This window comes from Nylanderia fulva, unplaced genomic scaffold (assembly GCF_048542155.1).
Source record: "Nylanderia fulva isolate GAGA-0341 unplaced genomic scaffold, ASM4854215v1 Scaffold700, whole genome shotgun sequence".
NCBI lineage: Eukaryota > Metazoa > Arthropoda > Insecta > Hymenoptera > Formicidae > Nylanderia > Nylanderia fulva.
In genome coordinates this window covers 26,717-36,767 of record NW_028190809.1, presented here as the reverse complement: position 1 = coordinate 36,767, position 10,051 = coordinate 26,717, and the positions used below count along the sequence as shown (strand labels likewise).

The 10,051-nt window shown below is 54.6% G+C and overlaps 1 non-coding gene and 1 pseudogene across 1 annotated transcript; both read left to right on the top strand.

Moving 5' to 3' along the window:
- Positions 1-408: 408 nt before the first annotated feature.
- LOC114938514 (5.8S ribosomal RNA) lies at positions 409-563 on the top strand. Its single transcript, XR_003821085.1, has one exon. It is a non-coding gene; the product is annotated as a 5.8S ribosomal RNA (ribosomal RNA).
- An 876-nt stretch (positions 564-1,439) lies between these two features.
- Positions 1,440-5,129, top strand: LOC114938516 (large subunit ribosomal RNA; annotated as a pseudogene).
- Positions 5,130-10,051: the final 4,922 nt, after the last annotated feature.

The window sequence follows — 10,051 nt, the reverse complement described above, 5'->3', positions numbered from 1 at the left end:
ATTTTTTTATCAAATATTCCGATTTATTATGTACGTAAAAATGCGCGTCAGATCTTTCGTATTCGCGCGGTATCAGTAGTATGTATGTACCACAGTAATCCGCGCGTATTATACGTTGATATGATCTACTGCGCGACGCCTCACTCACGTCGCGCGGTGTTATACACGTTCATACGCGTAACAACAAAGCAGCGTATACTTGAGTTTGTGTGTTGTCCACACCATGGGACGAAATATGACGCCAAACATTTGCCCCTTTCGAAACGTAGAGTTTCCTTCAAGAAGAGCTGGATGTACAGGTTGATCGAAGAGCCACCACGATTATTCTCTCTCTCTCGTCCGAAAGAAGAGACCACGATGGTTGAACGAGAAGCGCGTTTCTTCGCGAACGCAAAAATTTCGAACGATTACTCTGAACGGTGGATCACTTGGCTCGTGGGTCGATGAAGAACGCAGCTAATTGCGCGTCAACTTGTGAACTGCAGGACACATGAACATCGACATTTCGAACGCACATTGCGGTCCACGGATACAATTCCCGGACCACGCCTGGCTGAGGGTCGTTTTAGTACCCCTAAACTGCTTGCGCCCGAAAAGCGCGCACGGCCACGACGCGGGCGACCAGAGAATGGCGCGCGCGTCGCCTGTGCCCTGTGCAACGCTTATAATGGGCGTACGAGCGATCGTTAGACGTTCGCCCGAGGTGTCTGTGCCGCGCCGACCGGCCGCGGTGCAAATCCTGGCGTCGTCTGAAATGACACACCGAAATAATAATAATAATGAGGAGGAGAAGCGCACAAGCGTGTAAAACGTTGGCGAACGCGCGCCCAGAGAATGCTGCGCGAATTAAGAGGGGGAGCGTGTTTGTGTATCCAAGTCGTGTGTGTACGCGAGAGCCGAGGAGAAATGGGATGAGAGTAAGAGCGCGCGCGAAGGGAGCAACAAACGGCCAAAAAAAGGGTCAGGACGGTGAATGGCACCGCTTTCCCTAGAGCGGTATAACGGTATTACGGAGAAATATACGGCGCGTCGTCGTCCGGCGGAGAGAGCATTCGTAATCCTTTACCTCTTTACGGAGAAGGGTTTTGAATCGCGAGCCGACCGCGTGTCCGAGTCCACGAAATTTTCGTAAAGCGAAAAAAGGGGACCGGCGCGCCGCGTCGTGTACTCGTCGAATCGATTCCGCCCGAATTTCGTATATAAAAGAGAAGGGAGAGCCGAGAATCTCGAACCCCGCAATATATCGTCTCCATTACCACCAACGAGTGTGTGTGCGGTTAGCGCCCCGGCGATTTGCCTTCTCGCGTATTTCGTGTGCTGCCGCTGCTGCTCTCTCGTTCGACGCTCTCTCTCTCTCCCTCTTATAATATATATTATAGAGGAGAGACGACGATGAGCGACGCGGAGGAGGCAAACGGCTACGAAAACTCACTATGCGACGACCTCAGAGCAGGCGAGATTACCCGCTGAATTTAAGCATATTATTAAGCGGAGGAAAAAAAACTAACCAGGATTTCCTTAGTAGCGGCGAGCGAACAGGAAAGAGCCCAGCACCGAATCCCGCGGTTCCGCCGCAGGGAAATGTGGTGTTTGGGAGGATCCGCTTATCCCGAGGTGCCGCGTCGCGTCCAAGTCCATCTTGAATGGGGCCACTTACCCGTAGAGGGTGCCAGGCCCGTAGCGACCGGTGCGCGCCTCGGGAGGATCTCTCCTTAGAGTCGGGTTGCTTGAGAGAGCAGCTCTAAGTGGGTGGTAAACTCCATCTAAGGCTAAATACGACCACGAGACCGATAGCGAACAAGTACCGTGAGGGAAAGTTGAAAAGAACTTTGAAGAGAAAGTTCAAGAGTACGTGAAACCGTTCAGGGGTAAACCTAAGAAACCCAAAAGATCGAACGGGGAGATTCATCGTCAGCGGCGCTGGCTTCGCGTCGGTCGGCGATGTCCCGCGGAGTCCTTGCGGCTCGCGCGCGGGCACGCTACCGTGCGCCGATGTCTGGCGCTCGTCGTCGTGCACTTCTCCCCAAGTAGAACGTCGCGACCCGCTGGGTGTCGGTCTACGGCCCGGGTGCGGTGTCTGTCGCGTCGCCGGTAAAACGGCACGCGACAAACCCTCGGTCGCCCGGCCGGCTGCTCGGCGGTACACGCAAGGTATCAGGCCGCACTATTCACGGTGCGTCGAGACCGTCGCAAGCGCGCGCCACGGTACTCGGAGGTTACGGACTTCGCGCCGTCCCCGGTCCTGGCCCGCTGTTGGTTACAGTACGGTACACCTTCGACAGGCCTGCGAACGTCTCCCGCGGTCTCGCGGGAGACCGATACCGGTCGGCGACGCTACTGCTTTGGGTACTCTTAGGACCCGTCTTGAAACACGGACCAAGGAGTCTAACATGTACGCGAGTCATTGAGACTTGTCGCGAGACCTAAAGGCGTAATGAAAGTGAAGGTCGGCCCTGGCCGTCGACCTAGGGAGGATGGGCCGCGTCGCGATGCGGCCTCGCACTCCCGGGGCGTCTCGTTCTCATCGCGAGAAGAGGCGCACCCAGAGCGTACACGTTGGGACCCTGAAAGATGGTGAACTATGCCTGGTCAGGACGAAGTCAGGGGAAACCCTGATGGAGGTCCGTAGCGATTCTGACGTGCAAATCGATCGTCGGAACTTGGTATAGGGGCGAAAGACTAATCGAACCATCTAGTAGCTGGTTCCCTCCGAAGTTTCCTTCAGGATAGCTGGCACTCGGCCGTTTCGCACGGAACGCGCGCGAGTCTCATCTGGTAAAGCGAATGATTAGAGGCCTTGGGGCCGAAACGACCTCAACCTATTCTCAAACTTTAAATGGGTGAGATCTCTGGCTTTCTTGAATTATGAAGCCACGAGCATCTTCGGATCAGAGTGCCAAGTGGGCCATTTTTGGTAAGCAGAACTGGCGCTGTGGGATGAACCAAACGCAGAGTTAAGGCGCCCAACTCGACGCTCATGGGACACCATGAAAGACGTTGGTTGCTTAAGACAGCAGGACGGTGGCCATGGAAGTCGGAATCCGCTAAGGAGTGTGTAACAACTCACCTGCCGAAGCAACTAGCCCTGAAAATGGATGGCGCTGAAGCGTCGAGCCTATACTCTGCCGTCAGCGGCAAGTGGGGCGGCAACCGGGAGCGGGCGTTAGTCTTCTCTCGCGTCGTCACGAAGCCCTGACGAGTAGGAGGATCGCGACGGTAAACGCAGAAGGTTCTGGGCGCGAGCCTGCCTGGAGCCGCCGTCGGTGCAGATCTTGGTGGTAGTAGCAAATACTCCAGCGAGGCCCTGGAGGACTGACGTGGAGAAGGGTTTCGTGTGAACAGCCGTTGCACACGAGTCAGTCGATCCTAAGCCCTAGAAGAAATCCTATGTCAATGACGGCGTACAATATACTCGAGTGTCGAGAAATAATAAATATTATACGAAAGACACACGCCCGTCGGGCAAAAGGGAATCCGGTTCCTATTCCGGAACCCGGCAGCGGAACCGCATACAATTCGGGCCCTCGTAAGAGTGTTCGTCGGGGTAACCCAAAATGACCTGGAGACGCCGTCGGGAGATCCGGGAAGAGTTTTTTTTTCTGTATAAGCGTTCGAGTTCCCTGGAAACCTCTAGCAGGGAGATAGGGTTTGGAACGCGAAGAGCACCGCAGTTGCGGCGGTGTCCGGATCTTCCCCTTGGACCTTGAAAATCCAGGAGAGGGCCACGTGGAGGTGTCGCGCCGGTTCGTACCCATATCCGCAGCAGGTTTCCAAGGTAAAGAGCCTCTAGTCGATAGAATAATGTAGGTAAGGGAAGTCGGCAAATTGGATCCGTAACTTTGGAATAAGGATTGGCTCTGAGGAGCGGGGCGTGTCGGGCTTGGTCGGGAAGCGGGTCTGGCTGACGTGCCGGGCCTGGGCGAGGTGAACGTTCGGCGTTCTCGCGCCGGTCCCGGGATCCGAGCTCGGTCCCGTGCCTTGGCCTCCCGCGGATCTTCCTTGCTGCGAGGCTTCCGTGGCGGCGCGAGCCGTCGTGGTCGTCCTCTTCGGCCGCCATTCCACGCTCAGCTCAGAACTGGCACGGACTAGGGGAATCCGACTGTCTAATTAAAACAAAGCATTGCGATGGCCCTCGCGGGTGTTGACGCAATGTGATTTCTGCGCAGTGCTCTGAATGTCAACGTGAAGAAATTCAAGCAAGCACGGGTAAACGGGCGACCGATCACAGTTTACCCATAAAACGACAGTGGAAGGATAAAGCGATCTCAGTTTCTGGGCAAAGCGTCCGGCCCTGTCGTAGCGGCGATCGGCAGCGTAGCCTAATAGCGAGGTACGCGACGGTGACCCTTCAAACGTTGTCGGGGTTGCTGATGGTGGCGAATGCGTGGCCGAGTCGACTGATCTGGCGCTGAGAATGCACAGTTCGGGGTCCGAGGCATGCTGAAGCTGTCATACATGCGACTTAGACTAACACAGGGTAGTGAGGGAGGTAGGGGGCCCCACCGGGAGGCTACCGGTGCCCTACCAATTGGTGTCGGACTCTCACGGGCGTGGAAGCTGGGGCGCCTGGCGCGGTGTGTGTCTCGTGGAGAAATTTCATGTGTACGCATTCCCTTAAGCATTTGGGAAACCCTCTGGGCTATCCCAGCCCATCCATTGCACGGTTGAACGTAAATATGTTTCGGCCTGCGTGGATCGGTGCTTTGCTACCTGGGGCGTCACACACAGGTACAATAAAGAGAGTAGGAATGGTGGAACCGCGTCCAAGTGACGCATAAACCTAACCTATTCCATAGTCAATTGTGTTACGTGGTGAAACCGCGCCCCTACGTCTGAGGGATCTGCTTGTCCTGGCGTACGTAATACGCAGTGTATGTGCGCTGTAAGGGGGAAATCCCAGGTGTGGATCCTGATTCTAGCGGAAAGGGAGTAACCGCGATGTAGCCGCCCGGCACCGCTGGGGGCGCTTACTGGGGGGGCTAACCGCCCCCCCAGACCCCCCGGTGCGGTCGTAACCATGACTCTCTTAAGGTAGCCAAATGCCTCGTCATCTAATTAGTGACGCGCATGAATGGATTAACGAGATTCCCACTGTCCCTATCTACCGGCGAGGTGGCCATGCCTCTTGTCTCGGCTGCAATGTTGCACCAGGGGCGGGGTGGGCATATGAGCTCCTCTTTGTATCGTGGGAAGGCGCCGCTTTTGCGGGAGCCCAAGTGTTCAATCCATCATACTAGAACAGGGATAACGAACTGACGTCGGCGTCGGCGATTCGCCGGGCTAAGCGGCAAGATGCGCACAAAGTGGCTAATGAGGATATGCTGCAACCAATGCTGCAGCTGGAGAAGAGCTGGCAACTGGGTCCAGAAGGACCGTAGATTAACACGGACCAAAAACTCGTAGGAGGGGTGAATACCGAAATCCTGATGGCATGGCTTGCCTGCCGGCCTCGGAGAGGTATACCCCTCTGAACCTGAATGCTCCTAGGCACGAGCTCCTGACTGGCTAAGCGGAAACGTATGTTTTAAAAGAGCCGATGCGTCCCACTGTGGGTCCCGAAAGGGACGAGGTATCCACAGTCGGTGACTGCGAGGCTCATCCCTGGCCGGTCTCGAGTTCGACGGAGCATTTAAAGAGCATTGAGCTCGCCACCGTGGTAATACCTCCTGCAGTGGTGAGCAAAGTGCTGAAAGGCCAAAGCGCGTGGTGTTCACGTAACACCGCGCGTCTGGCCTTTTTTTATGAGAAAATTTTCGTCATTTTCTTTTATTTTTGCTTTTGCCGCTCTTCTCCAAGAGAAATTTCTATTTCTATGTACTATGACGACCAATGTGCATTAACTCAGCACCTACCACCTATTGCGAGCACGTATACTCGGACGCCACAAATATGCCACGACCATCCTGGCATATGTCGCTGTGCGCTAAGCGTGACGCTGACCCTGCGACACCGGGCTAAGCAAAATGCTGACCCCGCGACAGCAGGCAAAGCAAAACGCTGATCTCGCGACACTGCATCTTGCTGTGAGGCTCGGCGTCTTGCTGGCTCCCGGCGCGAGGTCCGATTCGGCGGGTCTTTGTTGCCTGGACAAGGCGATACCGCCTTCGGACTTTGTCCGAATTTAGAAAGCAACACGCCGCGATCGGACTTTGTCCGATTTTTGAAAGCAACACGCCGCGATCGGACTTTGTTGCTTTTTCAAAAGCAACACGCCGCGATCGGGCTTTGTTGCTTCTTTAAAGGCAACACGCCGTGATCGAACTTAATGCGGATTGCGAAAGCAACACGCCGCGGTCTGGCTTTGTCCAGGCTTCGAAAGCAACACGCCGCGGTCGGACTTTGTCAAAATTTAAAGCAACACGCCGCGGTCGGACTTTGTCCGAAATTTAAAGCAACACGCCGCGTTCGGACTTTGTCCGATTCAAAAAGCAACACGCCGCGCTCGGACTTTGTCCGATTTAAAAGCAACACGCCGCGTTGACATTTGGGCTCTGCGCGGAACGGCGCGGGCCGATTTAAATGTGCGTTTCGCGGGGCGCTGTGCGAGCAGCGCTTCGCGGGACATTATGCGGTAAGCAGAACGCCGCCTGGAGCTCCTATGCCTGCCCTGTTTCTCGGGGCAACACGCCGCGAAAAGACTTGTCTTCTCAAAGCAACACGCCGGAGTAAATAACATCATAGCTCCTGAGTCAGGGGTGTGGTCACTTTGTGGCGCTCCCTCCTCCGAAATAATCATGCCACCCATGAGGACGCCCGGGTGTCACTGCTTTGCTGATCTTGCATCGCGCAGGAGATGCTGAGCAGGTAAGCCCGGGGTCTGGGGTGGCTTATGGTTGGGTCGTTGATGCGATGCAGACCTCTCGTTAGGTCCTTCAGCCTCTCACGTGCCCTTTGGATTCGGCAGGGAGAGAGTGCTGCGGGCGCAAGATGCGTAACGTATAGCCTCCCTTGCGTCTTGTCAATACCTACCTCCTCGTGGTCTCGCTGGTAACGTTGTGCTTCTAGCACAACGGCTAAGTGGTGTTGGCGCCGCATGCACACTCGGCAGCCGAACATCAGGCAATGCCATAACCGCAATATGAGAGTGCATGTGGGAAGAAATAAATGCGGACCCACAGGTCAACCAACCAGCACAACACCCAGAGCTGAGCCGCTGTTGGACGTGGGGTGTGTTATAGCGGAACCCCGAAGCCAAGGTGGGAGACAGCGTGCCGAGGGCTGCATGGTCGTGGGGGTGGTACACGGCCGTAAACGATTCCCGTAGGGCACCTGGCGCAACCCTGCGGTAAATAAGTCGCCTTACTCGGGTACTGGGGGCTCTGCCTGAGTGGACCTTGCGACTCGCTAGAATCGTGGGACTTATTATGGAAAAAAATTTACAAACAAATACATTAAAACAGAGATACACGACGACGACAATGGCACAAAAAATGGACAAAGAGAAGGATAAGGAACTGGACCCTTTTGAGAGAAGGGAGTCCATTCCCAGATCGCCGCCGTCTGCCAAAATGGTGGTGGCTGGAGGAGCGGGCGGGCCTTGCTCAACTCCGCTGGAGCAGGGCGTAGAGGCGTACGACTCCCCAGCTGAGAGGAGGATGGCAAGGCCGCATGGCGCAAGGATTCTGAGAGAGGCCGACAAGGTATTCGTTTTTCCTGGCCCCAGCGCGCCAAAGGCCGCAGAAGGAAAAGGAACGGAGGACGCTAACAAGGAGTTCTTAGCTCCTGGAGACGCGGAAGTGTGTGGAAGAAACAGGAGTGATAGTGTGACGAGCAAGGCGAGTGATGTTGTAACGGCGCAGCCGTTACTAACGCCTCGCGGGCCGATCAGCCGCCCGCCACGTGAGGCTTTGGCGCCTAAAGGCGCCCCTAATCGTTCCACACGGGCCGCCCCCACCCCGGGGGCGCCCCACCGCGATCCCGGCGCGGTACCCCCGCCACGGACTCGACGCGGAGTAGGGGACCGCCGGACGGGTATATAAGCCGGCTCGGCGGACGAGCCGGCACCAGTCCCGTTCCAAATCTCCCAGACCAGGCAACGGGCTTCTCGTTGTGAAAGTGCCGGGTTTCTCGGTCGCTGGTTCCTACCGTTAGTATCGGGCAACGGGTTTCTCGTTGTAACACCGGGTTTCCCGGTTTCCGGTCTCCTCCTGTAATACGCCGGGCGACGGGCTTCTCGTCGTTACACTGGGTTTCCCAGTTTCCGGTCCATCCTGCTATCCGCCGGGCGACGGGTTTCTCGTCGTTACACTGGGTTTCCCGGTTTCCGGTTCATCCTGCTAACATCCGGGCGACGGGCTTCTCGTCGTTATACTGGGTTTCCCGGTTTCCGGACATCCTTATAAGGCTATATGCCGCCGTACGTTGGCTTCACCGCTCTCCGTTTGGAATAAAGGCGTTACGCCCCGTACCTAGTATCTCCAGCATCGTATACCGGGTAAATTGTAAGTCCCATCAGGACACCGCTATAGGCTATGCGCCTCCACCTGTTGTATCTCCAGCATCGTATACCGGGTAACTTGTAAGTCCCATCTGGACACCGTTATAGGTTATACGCCTCCGAGCTTGTAAATACACCGGATGCTCCGTTCGATCCTCACGCTTTGTACATATACCGGGTAGCTCTTAAGTTCTTTGTTCAGGCTTTACGCCACCGGACGCTCCGTTCGAGCCTCACGCTTTGTACATATACCGGGTAGCTCTTAAGTTCTATGTTCAGGCTTTACGCCACCGGACGCTCCGTTCGAGCCTCACGCTTTGTACATATACCGGGTAGCTCTTAAGTTCTTTGTTCAGGCTTTACGCCACCGGACGCTCCGTTCGATCCTCACGCTTTGTACATAGACCGGGTAGCTCTTAAGTTCTTTGTTCAGGCTTTACGCCACCGGACGCTCCGTGCGATCACCGTTCACTACGTATACCAGCGATCCGCTAAACCCGTAGGATGACCTGTACCCTGCTATTAAACATTCTTTTCGTTGTTCTTTTTATTTGAATAAACCCACTATTTTTATATTAAGGAATAAGCGAGTCTGACTTTCCCCCTTCCTCCCGAATCCTGGAACCGGCGAGCCGATCCGCGGCGTCGGGAAAGGTGAACCGTTACAATGTGAGTGTGAGTGCGAAGCGAAAACGAGTGAATAAGAGGGAGAATGAGAGCGTTGCGGAAGTGAGTGAGATAGCGTGCATGAGAGTAATTGGTGCGAGGCTCCGTAAATTTCTGTTTACGGAGACAAACAAAATTTCAAAGAGTGCGAGTGAGAAAATACTGGACATTGTGGGAGAATATGAGGAACAGATGATGAAAATGTTGTGCAAGAATGAGAGAATACAGGGGAAACTGGATGAGTGTATGCGTCGAGCGAGTCGGGATTTAGCCTACGGCGGAAGCGGAATGAGCTATGCGAGCGTGAGTGCGAAAAATGTTGAAAAGAGCGTGATTGAAAAGGTACAGGAAGTGAATGTGAAGACGAGTACGAAAGAGAAGAGTTATGCGGTAATAGTGAGAGCGAATGATGCAAGTGCGAGTGTGACAAGTGAGGAAGTAAAGGAGAGAATGATGAAGCATGTGAGCAAGTCACTGAATGTGCGTGTGAAAGCGGTGAGGAAAGTGAGAAATGGAGGAGTAGCGATTGAGACGATGAGCGAGAGTGAGTTGAAAAGAATAAGAGAGTGTGGTCAGTTTAAGAATGCTGGCCTAAAGGTTGAGCTGCCTCGCAAGATAGGCCCAAAGATCATCTTGTACGATGTGCCGAATGATATGGCGAGTGAAGTGTTAATGAGAGAAATGTATGAGAGAAGCTTGAAAGGGCGAGTGAATGAGAGAGTATTCATGGAACGTGTGCGTGTTGTGAGTAGGAATGCGAAGAAAGATGCAACCTGCGGAAATGTGATATTAGAAGTTACGAGTACAATAAGGAATGTGCTCTGTAATGACGGACGAGTGTTCGTGCATTGGAAGGCCTTTAGGGTGAAAGAGTTTTTCAGTGTGCTGAGGTGCCACAAGTGCTTTGCATTTGGGCACATGATGCGGCAATGCACCGAAAAGGAAAGA